At 47.6% G+C, this 25,376-nt stretch overlaps 1 protein-coding gene across 28 annotated transcripts in view; it reads right to left on the bottom strand.

The window, feature by feature from the left end:
• adgrl3.1 (adhesion G protein-coupled receptor L3.1) overlaps nt 1-25,376 on the bottom strand; it is a 1,080,538-nt gene that overhangs the window by 664,904 nt on the left and 390,258 nt on the right. The window lies entirely within an intron of this gene.

The following is a 25,376-nucleotide window of genomic DNA, read 5'->3' as shown; positions in this document are numbered from 1 at the left end:
GAGTTGAATATAACTGAGGCTTTATTGCACTAAGATGTGTGGCCTCCTACAGCAGCTGGCGAAATGGCTGCTGTACGGGGAGCACACATATTTATACTCCACCTACTGGGTGGAGCCAGCAGGCAGGGACTACCCACGTACCTGTAGTACAGGGCCTTACCATACTACCTAATATATACAGCAGTGGTTACTACCTCGTTTTGGATAAAGGAAGCAAGGCAGTGCTAAAAATTTGTGGCACCTGTGCACACACATGTCTTTCCATCGAGAAAAATGACAGAATTTCTGATACCGCCGAAATTTTTGATACCGCTGAGCTGTTTGTGGAGAATACAGAGCGATAGAGCTCAGAAACAGAAAGAATCGACTATTTTGTTCAAGCTGGCAAGATAGCAACAGATATCAAAGTCCCAACCTTCCTGAGCATAATGAGGGAGAGGGGAAACGTTAAACCTCCTTAGGAGACTAGAACAGCCGAAAAACCCAAGAGCAAAAACATACAAAGAAATAGTGGAAATTTAGCAGGGCCACTGTACACCAAAACCCTGCAGAAAGGTTTAGGTTTCATAAGTGCAACTAACAAAAAGGTCAATCAATTTCAGTTTGTACCTGCCCTGAAAAGAGTGGCTGAACACTGAGAATTTGGGGATGAGGTAAACAGTACCATCAGAGATAGATTACTCTGTGGTTTAAGGGGCGAAGCTATCCAAATGCAGTTGTTAACTGAAAGCAACCTGACTTTAAAGAAAGTTTTGGAAGTTGCAGCATTCATGGAATTAGCAGCCAAAGAAGCTCAACAGTTTGAGTTCAACAACAGCAGTTCACACAAGATGTCGGCTGAAACTCAAATGCAAACACAGACTTGCAATTGCCATAGGTGTGCTAAAACTGTGCACTCAGCAGCAGATTGTTGGTGCAAATACATGGGGCAGGATTCTGCAGGAATCGGCGGGGCGGGCAACTCCAGCGCAAAGACCGGCGTCAGATCACCCCATCCACACCTTCAGGGGCTGGGCTGGCGCCCGAGTGGTTTGCGCCATGCCGGCGGGACCTGTTCCCGGAGGGAAGGGGCTTGGCGCCACGCCAACAGGAACCGAAGGGCCTCTGCCAGCTTGCACGTGTTGGTGCATGCGCGGGAGCGCCAGCGTGTGCTGGCGTCATCACAGCGCATGCACAAGGGATGGCATCGCAGAGGACCACAGCGGCTGATGCAGAAGAATAGCGTGCCCCAGGGCACATGTTCGCCCGCGGATCAGTGGGCCCCAATCGCGGGCCAGGCCACCGTGGGGCACCTCCTGGGGCAAGATCCCCCCGCGCCCCCCTGAGGCCTCCCGCACAGCCAGGTCCCGCCGGCAAATGCCTGGTGTAATATACGCCGGCGGGACTGGCCGAAAACGGGCAGCCACTCGGCCCTCTCGAGCCGGAGAATCGGGGCTGCGATTCCCGCCCCCGCCAAATCCCCGGCGCTGGAGAATTCAGCAGCCAGCGGGGGCGGGATTCACGCCACCCTTCAGCGATTCTCCGACCCGGCAGGGGGGTCGGAGAATCCTGCCCATCATGTGCAGAAATTGTGGTAGAAAGTGCCATATAGCATGCGTTTTGTGGAAAAAGAAAGACAAAGATCACAGGAAGCAAGAGTTGAATAAAACAAATGCTAGGCTGAATTAAGAAAAAAATCTGTCCACATGGTACAGAAAGGAAGTGAGAAGGAACTTGATCCTCAGTCCAAAGTTGAACTGCCATTAAACGTAGTAGTTATTGCAGGTGCAACAAACCGATATTGGGTCACACAATACCGGACGGTCAGCCGGTAAGGATGGAGGTGGACACTGGGGCAGCCATCTCACTGCTGCCAGAGACCGCTTATCAAGAAAAGATCTGACATATTGCTCTGCAAACCTTGAAGATAGTGTAGGAGTGGTTCCGTTAAGAGGCCGTGTCGATAAGAACTAGGAGCAGGAGTAGGCCATCTGGCCGCTCAAACCTGCTCTGCCATTCATTAAGATCATGGCTGATCTTTTTGTGGACTCAGCTCCACTTACCCACCCACTCACCGAAACTCTTAATTCCTTAATTGATCAAAAATCTATCTACCTTTGCCTTAAAACGTTTAATGAGGTACCCTCAACTGCCTCACTGGGCAGGGAATTCTACAGATTCACAACCCTTTGGGTGAAGAAGTTCCTCCTCAACTCAGTCCTAAATATGCTCTCCCTTATTTTGAGGCTATACCCACTAGTTCTAGTTTCACCCGCCAGTGGAAACAATCTCCCTGCTTCTATTGAGGCAGCACAGTCGCACATGTGGCTAACACTGTGGCTTCACAGCGCCAGGGTCGCAGGTTCGATTCCCTACTGGGTCACTGTCTGTGCGGAGTCTGCACGTTCTCCCTGTGTCTGCGTGGATTTCCTCCGGGTGCTCCGGTTTCCTCTCACAGTCCAAAGACATGCAAGTTAGGTGGATTGGCCATGCTAAATTGCCCACTGTGTCCAAAAAGGTTTGGAGGGGAGACTGGGTTACGGGGATAGGGTGGAAGTGAGGGCTTAAGTGGGTCGGTGCAGACTCAAGGTGCCAAATAGCCTCTTCTGCACTCTATGTTCTATCTTATCTATCCCCATCGTAATTTTATATGAGTAAAGTCCCAATCTATTTAGTCTCTCCTCACAAACTAATCCTCTCAATTCCGGAATCAACCTAGTTTATCTCCTCTACACGTCCTCCAGTGCCAGTACATTCCTTCTCAAGTAAGGAGACCAAAACTGTACACAGTACTCTGAAGTGTGGCCTCACTAGTATCTATACAGCTGCAACATAACCTCACTGTTATTAAGCTCCATTCCTCTAGCAATGAAGAACAACATTCAATTTGCCTTCTTAATTATCTACTGCACCTGCAAATCAACATTTTGCGATTCATGCACAAAGGTCCCTCTACACAGCAGCATGCTGCAATTTTTTACCATTTAAATAATAGTCCATTTTGCTGTTAATCCTACCAAAATGGGTGACCTTACATTTACTGTTGCAACAGTGCAATTGAATAGACAGATGGCAGATCATTGCACACACAGTCAAAGGAAATTATCTGGCACTATTGGGAAGAACTTAACTGGAAAAGTTGAGATTAAATTAGGCCGAGGTAAACCTGATGACAGATTGCGAATCAGGCCCACCAAAATCTTGAAGAAACATTCACCTGAGGAAGGAGCTGTGCTCCGAAAGCTCGTGTTTGAAACAAACCTGTTGGACTTTAACCTGGTGTGGTAAGAATTCTTACCTTGAAGAAACATGCCATTGTTTTCATCGGTGAGCTGGGAAGCATGAATAATGTTTCAGTAAAGCTTAAGATCAAGGAAGAGGGTCAGGAAAGATGGCGAAATGCTAGGTCAGTGCCATACGCAATCAGACCTAAGGTAGAGGCAGTATTAGAATACCTGGTCAGGACAGGAGTTCTTCAACTCATTAATGTCAGTGATTGGGCGACTCCAATCGTACACTTGATAAAAAGACGGATCTGTATGCATTTGTGGCAATTTTGAGGTCACTATTCATCTTGTACTGTGCGTAGAGCAGTACCTTCTGCCCCTGATTGATGACTTATTCACTGGGCTGGCTGAAGGCCAACACTTCAGTCAGATTTACCTCAGTCAAGCATATCTTCAAATCTACGTGGATCAGGACTCACAACAGTTCTTGACAATTGTGGCACACAAAGGGTTATTTTGATACAAAAGATTATTATTTGGTATCACTTCAGTGCCAGCGTTATTCCAACAAGCAAAAGACCAAACCTTAAGTGGATTAGACAAGTCCAGTGTTACCTGGATCGCATCTTGGTTACTGGGAAGAATGAGGTAGAATATCACAACAACCTAGATGCCTCACTCCCGAGATTAGAAGATTATGGATTAAGAGTCTGAAAAGAAAAATGTGAATTTTTTAAATCTTCAACTGAATATCTGGGTCATGTCATCGATGCCAAGGGACTGCATAATTGCCTTCAAAAGTCAAAAGCATTTCTGAGGCACCTGCACCTCAAATGTCAACCGACTTCGATCTTTTTTAGGTTTATTAATTACTACGGAAGATTTATCGGCTATTTTAAATCCCTTGCAGCACAATCTATCTTGTCAAAATAAAAAGTGGAAATGGAAAATCAATGTGGGAGAGCATTTGTGAAAGCCAAAAAGGCACCACTCAAGTCAGAAGTCCCGACACATTTTGATCCATATTTAACCCTGCAACAGGTATGTGAATCATCACCTTTTGGGGTTTGGGCTATGGTTTCCCACTTAATGCCCACAGGTGAAGAGAAGCCTGTAGCATTTGTGTCAAGGACCTTGAATAAAGCCGAAAGCAATTATGCGCAAACAGAGAATAAACCCTGGGAATCATTTTTGGAAGAAAATGATTCTGTCAATTCATGTATGGGAGGAAATTCACTTTGTTGGTGGACCATCGTCCACTAATAATGATTTTTGAACGTCACTGGCTGTGCGCAGAATGCAGAGTTGGCAATTGTCTAATCATCACACACGTACACGATCAAGTATAGTCAGTCAAATCTTCATTGGATCGCAGATGGATTCTGCTGGCTGCCCTTCCTAATTAATGTGTTGATAAACAGTTTGTGTGGAAACTTTGAGCAAGTAGATAACACTTCTCCTCAGAGGAATGAGAAACAGCATTCTATCATTATTCAGATAAATGTGCATTAAATCAATTACTTGAAGGCCACTGTGTTATTTTAAGGACAAAGGAGATAGTCTTCCTACCAGACCCACCACCCCACACCCTTCTCCCTGTAATAGGGGGACCTCCCCACCCACAGGGGGATTCTAAACTGGTTGCAATTCACCTCCAGCAGGAGAGCATACTCTCCCAAATAGAGAATCCTGCCCATTGTGATTTTGTTTGGGTCAGGAAATTCTGGCAAGGAGTTACACCACAAGTGAAAAATGAATTCCTGCCACCATCTTAGCACAGGCAGGACCAGTCTCCTATACCGTATAAACCTAACACCTAGAACGGAGATGAGGAGAAACTATTTCTCACAGAGGATAGTAAATTTGTGGAACTTGCTGCCCCATAGTGCGGTAAATGAGTCATTAAATTATATCAAGAAGGAGATAAGATCATAGAATTTACAGTGCAAAAGGACGTCATTCATCCCACCAAGTTTGCGCCAGCCCTTGGAAAGGGCACCATACTTAATCCCACGCCTCCACCCTATCCCCGCAACTCAATAACCCCACCTAACCTTTTTTGGACACCAAGGGGCAATTTAGCATGGCCAATCCATTCGAATCTGCACATATTTGTACTGTGGGAGGAAACCGGAGCACCCGGAGGAAAGTGCAAACTCCACAGTCATCAGAGTCCGGAATTGAACCGGAAACGCTGAGACTGTGAGGCAGCAGTCCAACCACTGTGCCACCTGATATATTTCTGATTTTAAAAAAGGGTTAAAGGGGGGCAACAGGTGGAGAGGTGGATTTGAGACCAGGAAGAGATCAGCCATGATCTGATTGAATTTGAGGACTCGGCTCAAAGCGCTGAATTGCCTACCTCTGCTCCTCATTCCTAAGTTTCTATGATGTAATATAGAGAAGGTATTCGGACCAACTTTTGGCGACAAGAATCAGTCTGCCAAAGGCGGAACTGACAGAGTCCAAATCCAGCTGTGCAAAGAAACAACCTTGACCTTCCTGAGAACATGACACTAACCAAACCAATTAACAGCATCTAAATTGCGAATCAAACACCGAATTAACCTCAGACCACTACGGTGACTCCAGTTAATATAACCACTGAAGACCCTCACACCAAGCCAAAGACACCAGAGGTTGCAGCAAGTGCCACAAAGCCAAAGCTGAGATTCGTCGACAATCACACAGAGAATTATGACCTCTGGAACCTCTGATGTATTGACTGTTGTTGTTGATCGATTGTTCATGTTGCTAATTGATTGTTAATGGTACACTCTATTGTGTCAGGAACCTTTAATTGAAAGGGGGAGGAAATGTGTATTCATAATGTTTTTAGTGTTTTCTCACAAGCAGCCTTGTGGCTGAACAAGGGCATTTTAAGAGAACGATAACATAACGGACGCCACTGACCATTTGTGTGAGCAAATGGGCAGTCTAACATCGCAGCCTGTAGTATTAACATCTTCTAAATAAAGCTCTACTTTTTAGTTGAACTTCCAACTAAACTCTTATGCAGTCAGAAATGTGAACCTCAATTTCACAAGACATTCTTTTTAGAATTGCTTTCAGTCGCATCCTTTACACTGGAATTGAAAGTCGCCATAGTCCTCGAGGACCATAGGCTGCTCTCCCCTTTTGACAAGAGAGCTGGCTGGTGGCGATTTAACCCGAGGGTCACCACACCTCGGGCAAAGCGCAAGAGTCATGGATAACCTCAGCCAGTACAGAAATTGAACCAGTGCTGTTGGCGTTGCCCCGCATCACAAACCAGCCATCCAGCCAACTGAGCTCATCGACTCCCAATCCGACCCCATACGTTACATTATATTGAAAACCAATAGAAAGTTAGCTCAAACTCAATGATACATAAAACAATGTAAATTATTCCAATCTGTTTTCCTGGGAATTTCACCATATACAACAATAACAACAACTTGAAGTTTAGAACAATTTGTATTTATAGTTTAACAGAATAGAAACATCCAAGGTGTTTCACAGGAATGTTATTAAATTTAATATTGAGTCACGGAACAAAATATTAAGACTGGTGACCAAGATCTTAATCCAAGAAGTATGTTTCAAGGAGCATCTTAACAGAGACAAAGATTCAGGCAATTACAGGGTTAACATCTCAGCAGTCAATGATGACATCATTAAAATATGGAGTGCACAAGAGGGCAGAATTGAAGGGCCAGAGTGGTCTTGGAAGGTTGTAATGCTGGAAGGGCAAGGCCAAGTAGGGATTAGAAAACAAGGATGAGTTCTTACAACAGAAAGAGACGCATTGTTGTATCAGGGGTCACTGCCGGGCTGATGGGTGAGTGGGACTGCAAGTTATCGATGAGCTCAAACGTATATGGGTAAAGATCAGAAGCTAGATGGGAGAGCACTGGAAAAATCAAGCCGAGGGCCATGAAAAGGCAGAGATAAAGGTTTCAGCAGCAAATCAACAGAAACAGTGCATTATATGTACATCAGAATGTGAAAGGATTTGCATACAAAATTAGTATCAGAAATTAGTACCCAGGCTCACAGAGATGGAGAGGAGGAAAAATGTCTTCACCCAGAGTGCGATGAGCCTGTGGAATATTCTACCACAGAAAGCAGTTGAGGCTAAAACATTGTGGGCACGATTCTCCACCCCCCACGCCGGGCGGGAGAATAGCGGGAGGGCCTTCCGACATTTTTCACGCCCTCCTGCTATTCTCCCCCCCCACCCACGCCCGACCCACGCCACGAATCGCTGCTCGCCATAAAAAACGGTGAGCGGCGATGCTCTAAGGCCGATGGGCCGAGCGGCCGGGCCTTCACGCCTGTTTCAACACGGCAGCAAACACACCTGCTCGCTGCTGTCGTGAAACGGGTGCCAGATGCCCGTTTGGGGCATCTGGGGGCCCGATTGGCATGGCAGTACCACGGATCGCAGGCCATGCGTCCGTAACGGACGCACTCTTTTCCCTCTGCCGCCCCGCAAGATCAAGCCGCCACGTCTTGCGGGGCGGCTGAGGGAAAAGACGGCAACTGCGCATGCGCGGGTTGCCGTTGTCCAACCTGCTCATGCGCGGACGACGTCATCGGCCGCATCAGCCGGCGTGATGCTTGGCATGCGGCCTTGATGACCGTCGTCACGGCCGCGCCGCCATGACGCACGGGGCCGCGCTCCTAGCCCCGCCCGGAGGGGGAGAGAATCGGCCCCGGAAGTGGGCGTGAAGGCTGCCGTGGGTCACGGCCTGTCCCACGGCAGCCTTTACGATTCTCCACATTTGCGGAGAATCTCGCCCTGTATGTTTTAAAGAAGGAGTTAGATAATGCTCTTTGGGCTAAAGGGAGCAAAAGATATGTGCGGAAACAGGTTACTGGATGATCAGCCATGATCATAATGAATGGCGGAGCAGGCTCGATGGGCAAAACAGTCTACTTCTGCTCCAATTTTCCATGTTCCGATATCAGAATCAAAAAATAAACAGCCCATTTAGTTTTGCATTTTCACTTCATATGGAACACATTTTATTAAATTATTTTAAAATAAACAAATCAAAGTGAACCCCATCTGGTTGCCATATAGAGCATGCATGAAGCAGTAGCCTGATGAGAATCTGAATTATCCGCACCAAATTGGAGAAGATAATTGCAACACCACATCTAAGGACTTAAAAGCGTTTACCACCTCATTGGATAAGGGAACGAAGGAGCCAATTGTGTGAGCAACTCAAGCTGATGCCAACAACAATGCTACAGAATACACTTTAACCAAGTTCTCCAAATCACGGTTATTCCCAGCTCGCAGGGATCTAAATCAAGACTTTCCCTTCCCCATCCCACCAACATATTCAAGGCAGAATCAGAGCATCAACAGACAGTCACACAATATGAAAAGCATTTTCAGTGGAACAAAACCATAATATAAATAAGACCCTGGCCTAGTCTAATGAAGGAAGACGATTTCCTCTGCTTGATAATTGTAGTGATGTTGCAAATGGAAAAAAACTTCAACAAAGCACATGAAAGGAATGGTGAGCAGAACAGGACAAGAGAGGATCTATAAGGAGAGAGTTGGAGGAGGCTGAGGATGGAGTGCATAAGAGTTGTGAACAGGAGGGGTAGGATGCATGTGCAATCAGAGAGTGGGTGAGAAGAGAGCAAGGGACATGTGTAGAAGTCACAGGGGAGAAGAAAGTGAATTGTTCATGGGGCGGCATATACTGGCCATGACGTGCTGCGCGTGAAAACAAATGGGCTGGTTAGATGCATAGAAGATCGGAGCAGGAGGAGGCCTTTTGGCCCTTCGAGCCTTCTCCACCATTTATCACGAGCATGGCTGATCATCCAACTCAACAGGTGAATCCTGCTTTCTCCCCATATCCTTTGATCCAACTCACCCAAGTGCTATATCTATCCGCCTCCTGAATATATTCAATGTTTAGCATCAACTACTTCCTGTGGTAATGAATTCCACAGGCGCACCACCCTTGGGTGAAGAAATGTCTCCTTATCTCGGTCCAAAATGGTTTAGCCTGAAGCCTCAGACTGTGACTCCTGTTTCTGGACACACTCACCATTCGGAACAGCTTCCCTGCATCTATCCAGTCTAGTCCTGTTAGAATTTTATAAGTCTCCATGAGATCCCTCCTCATTCTTCTGAACTCCAGCGAGAACAATCCTAACCTAGTCAATCTCTTCTCATATGACAGTCCCTCCATCCCTGGAATCAGTCTGGTAAACCTTCGTTGCACTCCCTCACGAGCAAGAAAATCCTTCCTCAGAGAAGGAGACCAAAACTGCACACAATATTCCAGGCATGGCCTCACCAAGGCCCTGTACAATTGCAGAAACACATCCCTGCTTCTGTACTCAAAACCTCTCGCAAGGAAGGCCAACATACCATTAACCTTCTTTACCTCCTGCTGCACCTGCATGCTTACCTTCAGTGACTGGTGCACAACGACACCCAGGTCCCGCTGCACACTCCCCTCTCCCAATTTACAACCATTCAGGTAGTAATCTGCCTTCCTGTTTTTGCTTCAAAAGTGAATAACATCATATGTGAGACTAGCTAAGAGGAAAATGGAAGCATACATAAGATCTAGGCGACTGAAGACAGACGAAGCTTTGGAAGAATATCGGGAATGTAGGACCAATCTGAAACGAGGAATCAAGAGACCTAAAAGGGGTCATGAAATATCTTGAGCAAACAGGGTTAAGGAAAATCCCAAAGCCTTTTATTCATATATAAGGAGCAAAAGGGTAACTAGAGAAAGGGTTGGCCCACTCAAGGACAAAGGAGGAATGTTATGCGTGGAGTCAGGGAAATTGGGTGAGATTCTTAACAAGTACTTTGCGTCGGTATTCACCGAGGAGAGGGACATGAAAATGAAATGAAATGAAAATCGCTTATTGTCACGAGTAGGCTTCAATAAAGTTACTGTGAAAAGCCCCTAGTCGCCACATTCCGGCACCTGTTCGGTGAGGCTGTTACAGGAATCGAACCATGCTGCTGGCCTGCCTTGGTCTGCTTTCAAAGCCAGCGATTTAGCCCAGTGTGCTAAACAGCCCCTAAAAAAAAAAGAATATTCGTAGTCGGCATGGCGGATGTTGACGTTTGGGATAGATGTTTGATTACTCTAGGTCAAGTCGGCATAAGGAGGGAGAATGTGTTGGGTATTCTAAAAGGCATTAAGGTGGACAAATCCCCAGGTCCGGATGGGATCTATCCCAGGTTACTGAGGGAAGTGAGAGGGTAAATAGCTGGGGCCTGAACAGATATCTTTGCAGCATCCTTGAACACGGGTGAGGCACCGGAGGACTGGAGAATTGCTAATGTTGTCCCCTTGTTTAAGAAGGTTAGCAGGGATAATCCAGGTAATTATAGACCGGTGAGCCTGACGTCAGTGGTAGGGAAGCTGCTGGAGAAGATACTGAGGGATAGGATCTATTCCCATTTGGAAGAAAATGGGCTTATCAGTGATACGCAACATGGTTTTGTGCAGCGAAGGTAATGTCTTACCAACTTAATAGAATTCTTTGAGGAAGTGACAAAGTTGATTGATGAGGGAAGGGCTGTAGATGTAATATACATGGACTTCAGTAAGGCATTTGATAAGGTTCCCCATGGTAGGCTGATGGAGAAAGTGAAGTCTCATGGGGTCCTGGGTTTACTAGCTAGATCGATAAAGAACTGGCTGGGCAACAGGAGACAGAGAGTAGTAGTGGAAGGGAGTTTCTCAAAATGGAGAACTGTGACCAGTGGTGTTCCACAGGGTTCCGTGCTGGGACCCACTGTTGTTTGTGGTATAAATAAATGATCTGGAGGAAGGTACAGGTGGTCTGATCAGCAAATTTGCAGATGACGCTAAGATTGGTGGAGTAGCAGATAGTGAAGGGGACTGTCAGAGAATACAGCAGAATCTCGATCGACTGGAGAGTTGGGCGGAGAAATGGCAGATGGAGTTCAATCCGGGCAAATGCGAGGTGATGCATTTTGGAAGATCCAATTCAAGAGCGAACTATACGGTAAATGAAAAATCCCTGGGGAAAATTGATGTACAGAGAGATCTGGGTGTTCAGGTCTATTTTACCCTGAAGGTGGCTACGCAGGTCGATAGAGTGGTCAAGAAGGAATACGGCATACTTTCCTTCATCGGAAGGAGTATTGAGTACAAGGGTTGGCAGGTCATGTTACAATTGTATCAGACTTTGGCTCGGCCACATTTGGAATACTGCGTGCAGTTCTGGGCGCCACATTACCAAAAGGATGTGGATGCTTTGGAGAATGTGCAGAGGAGGTTCACCAGGATGTTGCCTGCTATGAAGAGAGATCGAGTAGATTAGGATTATTTTCCTTAGAAAGACGGAAGTTGAAGGGGGACCTCTTGAGGTCTACAGAATCACAGAGTATAGACAGGGTGAATAGCAAGAAGTTTTTTCCCCCGAATGGGGGACTCAATTACTGGGGGTCACGAGTTCAAGGTGAGAGTGGAAAAGTTTAAGGGAGATATGCATGGAAAGTTCTTTATGCAGAGGGAGTGGATGCCTAGAACGCATTGCTGGCGGAGGTGGTAGAGGCGGGCACGATAGCATCATTTAAGATGTATCTAGACAGATACACAAATGGGCAGGGAGCAGACTGATACAGATCCTTAGAAAATAGGCGACAGTTTTAGATAGAGGATCTGGATCGGCGCAGGCTTAGAGGGCCGAAGGGCCTGTTCCTGTGCTGGACTTTTTCTTTGTTCGCACTTATCCAAATTATACTGCATCTGCCACTGATTTGACCACTCGCCCAACCTGTCCAGATCATGCTGGAGGATCTCTGAATCCACGTCACAGTTCACCCTCCCACCCAACTTGGTATTATCTGCAAACTTTGTGATGTTGAATTTTATTCCCTCATCCAAATTAATATATATTGTGAATAGCTGGGATCTTGGCACTGATCCCTGTGGCACCTCGCTTGTTACTGCCTACCAATTTGAAAAGGACCATTAATTCCTACTCCTCTCTGCCAAACAGTTTTCTATCCACCTCAATATATTTCCCCCAATCCCATGCGCTTAACTTTGCACAATAACCTTTTATGCAGGACTTTGTCAAACGCCTTCTGAAAATCCGAATATACCACATCGACTGGCTCTCCCTGGTCAACTGTACTAGTTACATCTTCAAAGAATTCCAACAGATTTGTCAAGCATGATTTGCCCTTCATAAATCCATGCTGACTCTGACTGATCCTGCCACTGCTTTCTAAATGTTCCGCTATAAAGTCCTTGATAATGGATTCAAGAATTTTCCCCAGTACCGATATTAAGCTTATTGGTCTATAATTCCCCGTTTTGTCTCTACCTCCCTATTTCAATATTGGAGTGACATTAGCTACTCTCTCTGCAGGGACTGTTCCAGAGTTTATACAATCCCGGAAGATGACCACCAATGCATCCACTATTTCCAGAGCCGCCTCCTTAAGCACTCTGGGATGCAGATCAGCCCTGGAGATGTATCCGCCTTCAATCCCATCAATTTTCCCAGCACCATTTCTCTACTAATATTGATCTCCCTCAGTTGTTCCATCTCACTAAACTTTTCATTCTCCAACATTTCTGGTGTCTGATTTGTGTCCTCTTTTGTGAAGACAGAAGCAAAGTATGTATTCAATTGATCAGCCATGTCTTTGTCCCTAATTATGCATTCCCCTGTTTCCTACATTTCTCTTTCCCAATCTCTTTCTCTTCACACATCGATAGAAACTCTTAGTGTCAGTCTTTATGTTCCCTGCAAGCTTCCTTTTGTACTGTACTTTCCCCTTCTTAATCAAACCCTTGGTCCTTCTTGGCTGAATTCTAAACTGCTCCCAATCCTCAGACCTATTATTTTTCTTGGTCAATCTGTATGCTGCTTCCTTGTATTGGATACTATTTCTAATTTCCTTTGATGTGGAGATTCTGGCGTTGGACTGGGGTGAGCACAGTAAGAAGTCATACAACACCAGGTTAAAGTCCAACATGTTTGTATCAAACACTAGTTTTGGGAGCACTGCTCCTTCCTCAGGTGAATGAAGAGGTATGTTCCAGAAACATATATATATAAAAATTCAATGCTGTCTGGCATCTTTGACTTTGTCTATATATACGTTTCTGGAACATACCTCTTCATTCACCTGAACATAGAACATAACAGCGCTGTACAGGCCCTTCGGCCCTCGATGTTGCGCCGTCCTGTGAAACCCATCTAAAGTCCCTCTACACTATTCCCTTATCGTCCATATGACTATCCAATGACCATTTGAATACGTTTAGTGTTCGCGTGTCCACTACTGTTGCAGGCAGGGCATTCCACGCCCTTACTACTCTCTGAGTAAAGAACCTACCTCTGACATCTGTCCTACATCTATCTCCCCTCAGTGTAAAGCTATGTCCCCTCGTGCTGGACATCACCATCCAAGGAAAAAGGCTCTCAATGTCCACCCTATCTAATCCACTGATCATCCTGTATGCCTCAATTAAGTCACCTCTTAACCTTCTTCTCTCTAACGAAAACAGCCTCAAGTCCTTCAGCCTTTCCTCGTAAGATCTTCCCTCCATACCAGGCAACATCCTTGTAAATCTCCTCTGAACCCTTTCCAATGCTTCGACATCCTTCCTATAATGTGGCGACCAGAACTGCACCAAATGCGGCCGCACCAGAGTTTTGTACAACTGCAACATGACCTCATGGCTCCAAAACTCAATTCCTCTACCAATAAAAGCTAACACACCGTACGCCTTCTTAACAGCCCTCTCAACCTGGGTGGCAACTTTCAGGGATCTATGCACATGGACATCGAGATCTCTCTGCTCATCCATACTACCAAGAATCTTACCATTAGCCCAGTACTCTGTCTTCCTGTTATTCCTTCCAAAATGAATCACCTCACACTTTTCTGCATTAAACTCCATTTGCCACCTGTCAGCCCAGCTCTGCAGCTTATCTATGTCCCTCTGTAACTTGTAACATCCTTCTGCTCTGTCCACAACTCCACCAACTTTAGTGTCACCTGCAAATTTACTCACACATCCTTCTAGGCCCTCCTCCAGGTCATTTATAAAAATGACAAACAGCAGCGGCCCCAGATCCTTGTGGTACACCACTAGTAACTGGATACCAGTCAGAACATTTCCCATCAACCACCACCCTTTGTCTTCTATCAACTAGCCAATTTCTGATCCAAGGGCAGCAGGGTAGCATGGTGGTTAGCATAAATGCTTCACAGCTCCAGGGTCCCAGGTTCGATTCCCGGCTGGGTCACTGTCTGTGTGGAGTCTGCACGTCCTCCCCCTGTGTGCGTAGGTTTCCTCCGGGTGCTCCGGTTTCCTCCCACAGTCCAAAGATGTGCGGGTTAGGTGGATTGGCCATGCTAAATTGCCCGTAGTGTCCTAATAAAAGTAAGGTTAAGAGGGGGGGGGGTGTTGTTGGGTTACGGGTATAGTGTGGATACGTGGGTTTGAGTAGGGTGATCATGGCTCGGCACAACATTGAGGGCCGAAGGGCCTGTTCTGTGCTGTACTGTTCTATGTTCTATGTTCTAACTGCTAAATCACCCTGAATCCCATGCCTCTGTATTTTCTGCAATAGCCTACCGTGGGGAACCTTATCAAATGCTTTACGGAAATCCATATACACCACATCAACTGCTTTACCCTCATCCAACTGTTTGGTCATCTTCTCGAAAAACTCAATGAGGTTTGTGAGGCACGACCTACCCTTCACAAAACCATGTTGACTATCTCTAATCAAATTATTCCTTTCCAGATGATTATACATCCTATCTCTTATAAACCTTTCCAAAACTTTTCCCACAACAGAAGTAAGGCTCATTGGTCTATAGTTATCGGGGTTATCTCTACTCCCCTTCTTGAACAAGGGGACAACATTTGCTATCCTCCAGTCTTCTGGCACTATTCCTGTAGACAAAGATGACTTAAAGGTCAAAACCAAAGACTCAGCAATCTCCTCTCTAGCTTCCCAGAGAATCCTAGGATAAATCCCATCCGGCCCAGGGGACTTATCTATTTTCACACTTTCCAGAATCGCTAACACCTCCTCCTTATGAACCTCAAGCCCTTCTAGTCTAGTAGCCTGTATCTCAGTATTCTCCTCGACAACGTTGTCTTTTTCCTGTGTGAATACAGACGAAAAATACTCATTTAGCATGAGGAAGGAGGAGTGCTCCAAAAGCTAGTGTTTGAAACAAACATGTTGGACTTTAACCTGATGTTGTAAGACTTCTTACTAATTTCCTTTGTAAGCCGTGGATTGGCCTTCTTAAGCATTTTGCTTTTGTGCCAGACAGGAATGAACAGTTGCTGCAGTTCCCCCATGCCTTCCTTGAATGTTTACCATTGCCTATCCACTGTTATCTCTTTAAGTAACTCTCCCCAATCTATCAAGTGGGAGAGGCCGAATTAAGGAACCATGCCAGGCACCAATCAGTTTTTGATCTAACTGGACCACGCCCATTGCCGAGATCTGCATCCTGCCGCAGCATGGCGGGGAACCAATAATCACCGATTAAGACCAATCTCCATGCCATTGATGAGAAAGACCACCTATGAACGGCCTCCTGTGATTTATCTGCCTGCCCAGCGAGCAGTCACGCGGGCACTGTTCAGTTCACCTATTTAAAAACATGAAGCTCGTGAACTGGCTGAAGTGGGGATCTGAGGAGGTAAGTAACCATCTTCGGAATCGGCCAGTGACCCGGAGGAAACCCAAGCAGACACGGGGAAACAGTGCAAACTCCACATAGTGACCCGAGGCTGGAATTGAACCCAGTCCCTTGCGCTGTGAGGTAGCAGTGCTAAAAACTGTGCCACCGTGCCAGCTCATTACTGAAGGATAGATAGAGCAACAACAGAAAAAAAGGTATTGATGAGAGGTCTAGTAAACATTTAGAAAGAAAAGCCATCCAAATGCTCCTTGCTCCAAATAGCATTATGTGCAACAATATGCTCTTGCCAAAATCTGGATTCTATGAACTGCCTGAATCAGCATACCCTGCCAATAAAGGTTTTTGTTTAATAAAATAGGATATCTCAAGGCAATCCAGTCAACATTTGCTGGATGAGATTCGAACAACTACTTTAAAAGCAGTTCCTTTCGAAATGAAATTGGGCAAAGACATTCCTTGTAGCATTTGTGTGATAAAGGAGGCAAAGTACGCTGTCAGGTTAAGTAGCAAGTCAGTAAATACAGAAGGGGATTGCAACTTATTCATCAAAACTACAGTCAGCTATATGAATTATTGCAGCATTTACACTTGCATTCGTACTACTCCTTAGAAGCCAATAAGGTTTAGCACAGTGGTTAGCACAGTTGCTTCACAGCTCCAGGGTCCCAGGTTCAATTCCCGGCTTGGGTCACTGTCTGTGAGGAGTCTGCACATTCTCCAGTGTCGGTGTGTGTTTCCTCCGGGTACTCCGGTTTCCTCCCACAAGTCCCGAAAGACTTGTGGGAGGTAATTTGGACATTCTGAATTCTCCCTCTGTGTACCCGAACAGACGCCAGAATATGGAAACTAGGGGCTTTTCACAGTAATTTTTTTTTTTTTTTTTTTTTAAATAATTTTTATTGAATTTTTCAAAATACAAACATTTTAACCCCCCCTACATTTACATTTAAATTATAACAAAACAAAGTCAAACCCCCCTACTTAACAAGGAAAAGAAAAAGAATCCCCCCCCCCCCCCCCCCCCTCCCCCCCCCCCCCCCGGCGAACCGACAGTCAGACCAACTTATCATTTCTAGCAGCGTCCTCGGGCAGGCCTTGCCCGTGCCACCGCCGCTACCGTACTTCCTTCGTCGTTTTCCCCCCTCCCCCCCCCCCCCCTCCCCCCCTCCCGCCCTCCCCTCCCCTCCCGGGTTGCTGCTGTCATGGCCTCAGTTTCTATCTCTGATCCAAGAGGTCTAGGAAGGGTTGCCATCGCCTGGAAAACCCCTGCACCGACCCTCTCAGGGCGAATTTGATCCTTTCCAATTGGATAAAGTTTGCCATGTCGTTTAACCAGGTGTTAACACTCGGAGGCCTTTCGTCCCTCCACTGAATCAGGATCCTCCTCCGAGCCACCAAGGACGCAAAGGCTAATATTCCAGCCTCCCTCGCCTCCTGTACCCCCGGTTCCACCCCAACCCCGAAGATCGCAAGTCCCCATCCTGGCTTGACCCTGGACCCCACCACTCTCGACACCGTCCCTGCCACCCCCTTCCAGAACTCCTCCAGTGCCGGACATGCCCAAAACATATGTGCATGATTCGCAGGGCTTCCCGAACATCTAATACACCTGTCTTCACCCCCGAAAAACCGACTCATCCTTGTCCCCGTCATGTGGGCTTTGTGCAGTACCTTAAATTGAATGAGACTTAGTCGCGCACATGACGACGACGAGTTAACCCTCTCCAGGGCGTCTGCCCATGTCCCGTCCTCTATCTGTTCCCCCAGCTCTAACTCCCACTTATCTTTCAGCTCCTCTACTGGTACCTCCTCCACCTCCTGCATAATCTTATAGATGTCCGAGATCTTCCCCTCCCCGACCCAGACCCCTGATAGCACCCTATCACTCACCCCCCTGTCGGGGAGCGCGGGGAACCCCGCTACCTGTCGTCTGGCAAATGCCTTCACTTGGAGGTACCTGAACGTGTTCCCCGGGGGGAGCCCAAATTTCTCCTCCAGCTCTCCCAGGCTCGCAAACCTCCCCTCTATAAACAAGTCCCTCAGTTGTCTAATACCCGCCCTCTGCCAGCTCTGGAATCCCCCTCCTGTGTTTCCCGGCGCAAATCTGTGGTTCCCTCTTAGTGGTGCCCCTATCAGACCTCCCACTTCCCCCCTGTGTCGCCTCCACTGCCCCCAGATCTTGAGGGTGGCCGCCACCACCGGGCTCGTGGTATACCTCGTGGGAGGGAGCGGCCATGGTGCCGTTACCAGTGCCCCTAAGCTTATGTTGCCGCAGGACGCCCTCTCCATGCGCTTCCAGGCTGCCCCCTCCCCTTCCATCATCCACTTTCGTACCATCGATGTATTTGCCGCCCAGTAATATCCGGAAAGGTTGGGTAACGCCAGCCCTCCACTATCCCTACTCCGCTCCAAAAAGACCCTTCTAACTCTCGGGGTGCCATGTGCCCACACATACCCCATGATACTACTCGTTACCTTCTTGAAAAAGGCCCTGGGGAGGAAGATGGGCAGACACTGGAACAAAAACAAGAACCTCGGGAGGACCGTCATTTTAACTGACTGCACCCTCCCTGCTAGCGACAGCGGCACCATGTCCCACCTCTTAAACTCCTCCTCCATCTGCTCCACCAGTCTGGAAAAGTTCAACTTGTGTAGGGTCCCCCAGTTCTTTGCCACCTGCACCCCCAAATACCTAAAACTTTTAACTGCTCTTTTGAAGGGGAGCCTCCCAATTCCCTCCCCTTGGTCTCCCGGGTGTATTACAAAGACCTCACTTTTCCCCAGATTTAATTTATATCCCGAAAAGTCCCCGAACTCCGCTAGTATCCCCATTACCTCCGGCATTCCCCCCTCCGGGTCTGCCACATACAACAACAAATCATCCGCATAGAGCGAGACCCGATGTTCCTCCCCTCCCCTTGTCAGTCCTCTCCACCCCCCTGAACCCCTCAGTGCCATCGCCAACGGCTCAATCGCTAATGCAAAGAGTAAGGGAGATAGGGGACATCCCTGCCTAGTACCTCGATGGAGCCCAAAATATTCTGACCTCCTCCCGTTTGTTACCACACTTGCCATCGGAGCTGAATAGAGCAGTTTTACCCACTTGATAAATCCCTCCCCAAACCCAAACCTTTCCAACGTCTCCCACAAGTATTCCCACTCCACCCTGTCAAATGCCTTCTCCGCGTCCAGCGCTACCACTATCTCCGCCTCCCCTTCCACTGCTGGCATCATAATCACATTTAACAATCTCCGAACATTTGTGTTAAGTTGGCGTCCCTTCACGAACCCCGTCTGGTCTTCATGGACTACCCCTGGCACACAGTCCTCTATCCTGGTTGCCAGGACCTTTGCTAACAGCTTGGCATCTACATTTAAGAGGGAGATAGGCCTGTAGGACCCGCACTGGACCGGGTCCTTGTCCCGCTTCAAAATCAAGGAGATCAGGGCCTGCGACATTGTTGGAGGCAGAACCCCCCCCTCGCGCGCCTCATTGAAGGCTCGCACCAGCACTGGACCCACCAAGTCCACAAATTTCCTGTAAAACTCCACCGGGAACCCATCCGGCCCCGGCGCCTTCCCCGCCTGCATCTGGCCTATCCCTTTAATTAGCTCCTGCAGCTCTATCGGCGCCCCCAACCCTTCCACCAGCTCCTCCTGTACCTTTGGGAACCCCAATTTGTCGAGAAAGTTCTTCATTCCCCCTCTCCTCTTCGGCGGTTCAGACCTATACAATTCCCTATAGAAGTCCCTAAAGACCCTATTCACCTCTTGCCCCTTCTGCACTACATCCCCACCCCTCTCTCTCACTCCCCCAATCTCTCTGGCTGCATCTCGCTTACGAAGCTGGTGTGCCAGCATCCTGCTCGCCTTTTCCCCGTACTCATACGCCGCACCCTGCGCCCTTCTCCACTGCATTTCCGCCTTCCTAGTGGTCAGTAGGTCGAACCTGGCCTGCAAGCTACGCCGCTCCCTTAATAGCCCCTCCTCTGGCGCCGCCGCATATTTCCTATCTACTTCTAGGAGCTCCCCCACCAGCCTCTCCCTTTCCTGCCTCTCCTTCCTCTCTCTGTGTGCCCTTATGGAGATCAGCTCTCCTCTAATCACTGCTTTCAAGGCCTCCCAGACCGTCCCCACCTGCACCTCACCTGTGTCATTCGTACCCAGATAGTTCTCAATGCCCGTTCTCACCCTTCTGCACACCTCTTCGTCCGCCAACAGCCCTACATCCAGGCGCCACAACGGGCGTTGGTCCCGCGCCTCCCCCATGTCCACGTCCACCCAATGTGGTGCATGGTCCGATATCGCAATGGCCGAGTACTCCATGTCCTGCACTCTCGGTATCAGCCCCCTGTTCAATACGAAAAAATCAATCCTAGAGTACACTCTGTGGACGTGGGAGAAAAAAGAATACTCCCTCGCCCTAGGCCTACCAAATCTCCATGGGTCTACCCCTCCCATCTGCTCCATGAACCCCCTTAACACCTCTGCCGCTGCCGGCCTCCTATTCGTCCTGGAACTCGATCTATCCAGCCCAGGGTCTAACACCGTATTAAAGTCCCCTCCCATGATCAGGCCCCCTGCCTCCAGTCCCGGGATGAGGCCCAGCAGGCGCCTCATAAAACCCGCGTCGTCCCAGTTCGGGGCATACACATTTACCAGTACCACACTCTCTCCCTGCAGCCTACCCCTCACCATCACGTACCTGCCCTCCTTGTCTGCCACCACCTCTGCCGCCACAAACGACACTCTCTTTCCCACCAAAATCGCCACCCCCCGGTTCTTGATATCCAAGCCTGAGTGGAACACCTGTCCCACCCACCCCCTTCTCAGGCGGACCTGATCTGCTACCCTCAAATGAGTCTCCTGCAGCATTGCTACATCAGCCTTCAGTCCCTTCAGGTGTGAGAAGACCCTTGATCTTTTGACCGGCCCATTCAGCCCCCTTACGTTCCACGTGATCAATCGGGTCGCAGAGCGACCCGTCCCTACTCCCTGTCGATTAGCCATGTCTTGTCCCTTGCTCGCCCCGGGTCATCCCTTCTTTTCTGACCCGCTTCCCATAGCGATGGCCCCCCCCCCCCCCACCCCCCCCGGCTCTCCCCTTCTCGTCCCTGGTCTTTCTAGCAGCAACCCGGTGTCCCCCCCCAGTCCCCCCCCCTTCCCCCCCCCCCCCCCCTGGCTAGGACCCCTCCTAGCCGCGATGTACCCCCCATCGTACTCCCGAGAGTCAGCTGGTCTCCGCTGACCCGGCTGCTCCTGCCACATTCCGACTCCTCCCGGTTCACCCCATCTGCGCCCGTGAAAGATCCCCTTAAAACCCCCGAGAAAGACCCGCATAATCAACCCGCTCCCCCCCGTCCCGTCTCCCCAACTTAACGATATAAATACAAATACCCAATGGCAACTAAATACATAAATACTTAACTACATACTTAAATAACAAAATAATTAACTAACTATCAACTAACCGCGTGCCCAACCATCACCCTCCATCAAACAGTATAAATAACCGCAGATAACCATAACCCGAAAAGAAAAAAAAAGAACCAAAAAACCCCCCCAAGCACCCAAAGAAAAAGGGTAAGAGGGGTAAATAACTAAGGGAAATTGGAAACGGGAAAAAACACCCCATAAGAAGCCAACGACCCACAATAGAGATTTCAACAGTACAAATATACAGAAACACCCAACAACTCGAAACCTTCAAAATATTCAGAAAAGTCAACCGTTCGAGAAAAAACACCCCAAACACTCCACGAAACTGTTACCCAGTTCCGACCTGGCCTGAAAAAGAAAAGGGCCACTTGCACAATCAAGAGTCCCCCGGCGGCTACGACCGCCGGTGCTCCCAGGTTTTAGTTCGTGTCCAACTTTTCCTCTTGTACAAAGGTCCAGGCCTCCTCTGGGGACTCGAAATAATGATGTTGGTCCTTGTAGGTGACCCACAAGCGCGCCGGTTGCAACATTCCAAATTTGATCTTTTTCGCGTGTAGCACCGCCTTTGTCCGGTTGTACCGGGCCCGCCGCTTTGCCACCTCCGCACTCCAGTCCTGGTACACCCTTACCGTCGAGTTCTGCCACTTGCTGCTTTTCTCCCTTTTAGCCCACCTCAGGACTTTCTCTCGATCACTTAGCCGCTGGAACCGCACCAGCACCGCCCTCGGGGGCTCGTTTGCCCTAGGCCTCCTGGCCATGACCCGGTATGCCTCTTCCAATTCCAGGGGCGCCGGACCGGCCCCTTCCCCCATCAGGGAGCTCAACATCTCCGCCACATATCCCGGGAGATCCGACCCCTCCAGGCCTTCTTCCAGGCCCAGGATCCTCAAATTTTTCCTCCTCATCCGAGTGTCCAGCTCCTCGAAGCGGCTCTGCCACTTCGTGTGGAGTGCCTCGTGCACCTCCACCTTTGCCCCGATGACTGTGGCCTCCTCCTCCCTCGCGGCCATCTCCTGCTGCAGATCTTTAATCGACGCCTCTTGGATCGCCTGGGCTCCCACCAACCTGGTGGCCGTCGCGTTCATGGACTCTAAGAGTTCCACTTTCATCTCCGTGAAAAAACGGAGGAGAGCGGCCTGCTGCTCCTCCGCCCATTTCTTCCACTCCTCCGGTGCACCGCCGGCCGCCATTTTGATTTTCTTCCCCCGCTTTTTTTGGGGAGCTGCTGCCGTTTTTCTTGCCGCTCCACTCCGGGTACCGACCATAAAATCGGTCTAGTTCTCCTCAGGGGACCTTCCCCCACCGGGATTCGTTTTTTCAGCGCCGTTGGGGCCCTCCAATTGGCCCAAAAACACCTTTGTTGCAGGAGCTTCCAAATGTGCGGCTTAGCTAGTCATAGCCGCAACCGGAAGTCCCTTTTCACAGTAATTTAATTGCAATGTTAACGTAAACCTACTTGTGACAATAAAGATTATAGAATATTAGTATTTTCAGGAGGCCTTTACATTTCCATGCATTTTCCTCTTGAAGAAAATGAGGCTGCAATGCAAATTTTATTTTGGGAAAGGTGACCGATAAACCTGAAAGCAATTCAGCAGAATCAATAAGAAATCTAAGATTTTATGGCATTCCATCTACACATCATTTATGGCCTTTATATTCCACAAAAAAGTAAATAATTGGCACTTTTTCTTTGTGGTGATCTGGTTTACCCATCCTGATGTAATGTTTCTGCTGTCAGGAACTTAAATTCCTACAGTGAAGTAGTAATTAGAGACCTCACTCAGAAACCGAAGACAGACAAGTTGATCTGAAAGATGAGACAAACTGCTGGTCATGTCCTTCAAGTGGGCTCACTGCCCTCAATTCTCTGAGACACCACAAGCAGAGTTTATTATTACCATCGAGCCACAGATTCAGTTACTTCGGGTTTTCTTGTGCTTTGCAGCTTTCAGATCAATCAAATCAATAAAGATGTTTACTGTGGTTGAAACATAAGGACTGAATTCTGCACTGCTGCTGACACAGAAGGCAACGACTGCCCATCAGCCAACGATGTGTCAAAGTACCTTTAATTGTGGTCTTTAGTTGGGTTTCAACATGCATTCAACCAGTAATGCTGCTGCATTCTCGCACACTGTTTCTGAAAACACGTTACTTCCATTGACTGGAATTCAAATAAAGAGGTTCATCCCCCCTTTAAACTTTTGCATCCCGCTTGATTAAGTTACTGATTAACTCCGCAGTGGTTTGTCATCCTTGTGTTTTGGGAACAATAAGTTGGACTCGCGTTATGCCTGCTCTAAAAGAAATTGCTCATTTGCCATCACAGTAAATTTGCACCACAGTGATTGTATTTGATCAATAAATTACGCTGGTCATAAAATCATAGAATTTTTACATTACAGAAGGAAGGCATTCAATTCCATCACACTCGTGCTATCTCCCCGCACGGCCGATCCACAGTCCCATAACTCTGCCTTCTCCCTACAGCCTTTTATATTCATACATTTCTTTTTAAATGGTAATTTGGATTTCACATCCGTCACTATTTCTGTTCGGGTATTCCATATTATAACAACCATTGCATAAGAAAGACATCTGCTCATCTCTTTATTCATTCTGTTAATGATGGTCTTAAACCGTCAAGTTAGTAACACAGCAATCAGTGGAAATAGCTTTTCCTGATTTGCTTTCTGAAAAACCTTGATTATTTTGAAAATTATCACATTTTAATCTTTTTTGTTCTAATGAAAAAAGCCCCACTGTCTTTAATCTCTGCTCATAACTCTATCATCCATGTTTCATCCTTGTGAATCACTCTCCAAAGCCTTGACATTTAGTTCAAGTAAAGAAAGCAAATGAGGGCAATATTCCTACTGTCACCCAACTGAAAATTTGTTTAGATTGTACTCTATTTATAACACCTAGCATTCCACATGCTGCTTTTTCCACAGCTTTAGTAATCTGTCCAGCCACCTGGAAAGATTTGTGTATATGAAGCCTGAAGTCTCTTGCTTTTCCAGTTCTTTTTAGGTTTTACCATTTAGTTGATGGAGCTTCTCCTTATTCTTTCACCAAAACTGTCAACTTGCATTTCTCTTGATTAGAATAAAGAACAATAAAGCATAGGAACAGGCCCTTCAGCCCTCCAGACCTGTACCAGTCATGATACCAACCTTTGCCCAAACCCTTCCATGTATTTGTCAAGATGCCTTTTTAACGCCATTAACATATCTACTTCCACAATCTCATCTAGCAATGTTCCCGGCACTCACTACCCTCTACTTAAAAAAACCTGCCTCGTGCATCTCCTCTAAACTTTGCCCCACGGAACTTAAACCTATGCCCCCTGGTGACCGACCCCTCCAACCTGGGAAAGAATGCCTGCCCCTCATAACCTTGTTGACCTGAAGCAGGTCACCCCTCAACCTTGGGTCTTTCTAATGAAAACATCCAAGTCTATTCAGCCTCTCCGCAAAGCTAACACCCTCCAGACCAGGCAACATCCTGGTAACCCTCCTCTGCACCCTCTCCAAAGCCTCCACATCTTTCCGGTAGTGTGGCGACCAGAATTATGCACAAGGTTCCAAGTGAGGCCTTACCAAGGTTTTATACAAATGTAACATGACTTACCAGATTTTATACTAATTTCATGATCCAATATTTCCTAATCTACTAATCTGTCTATTTTATTCACAGTTAAGCATATTCACTATTTGAGTCTGGAACAAATTGATATTATGCCCTCTCTACCCAAACACAAAACAATATATCATAAATATATCTGGTATCCAAGCTCTTTGAGATCACCTTTATTTACAGTCCTTCAACTTGAAAAATGCTACAACTATTTTGGGCCTCACGGTAGCATGGTGGTTAGCATCAATGCTTCACAGCTCCAGGGTCCCAGGTTCGATTCCCGGCTGGGTCACTGTCTGTGTGGAGTCTGCACGTCCTCCCCGTGTGTGCGTGGGTTTCCTCCGGGTGCTCCGGTTTCCTCCCACAGTCCAAAGATGTGCGGGTTA

This window comes from Scyliorhinus canicula, chromosome 8 (assembly GCF_902713615.1).
Source record: "Scyliorhinus canicula chromosome 8, sScyCan1.1, whole genome shotgun sequence".
Lineage (NCBI taxonomy): Eukaryota > Metazoa > Chordata > Chondrichthyes > Carcharhiniformes > Scyliorhinidae > Scyliorhinus > Scyliorhinus canicula.
This window is presented reverse-complemented; position numbering and strand designations above follow the sequence as displayed.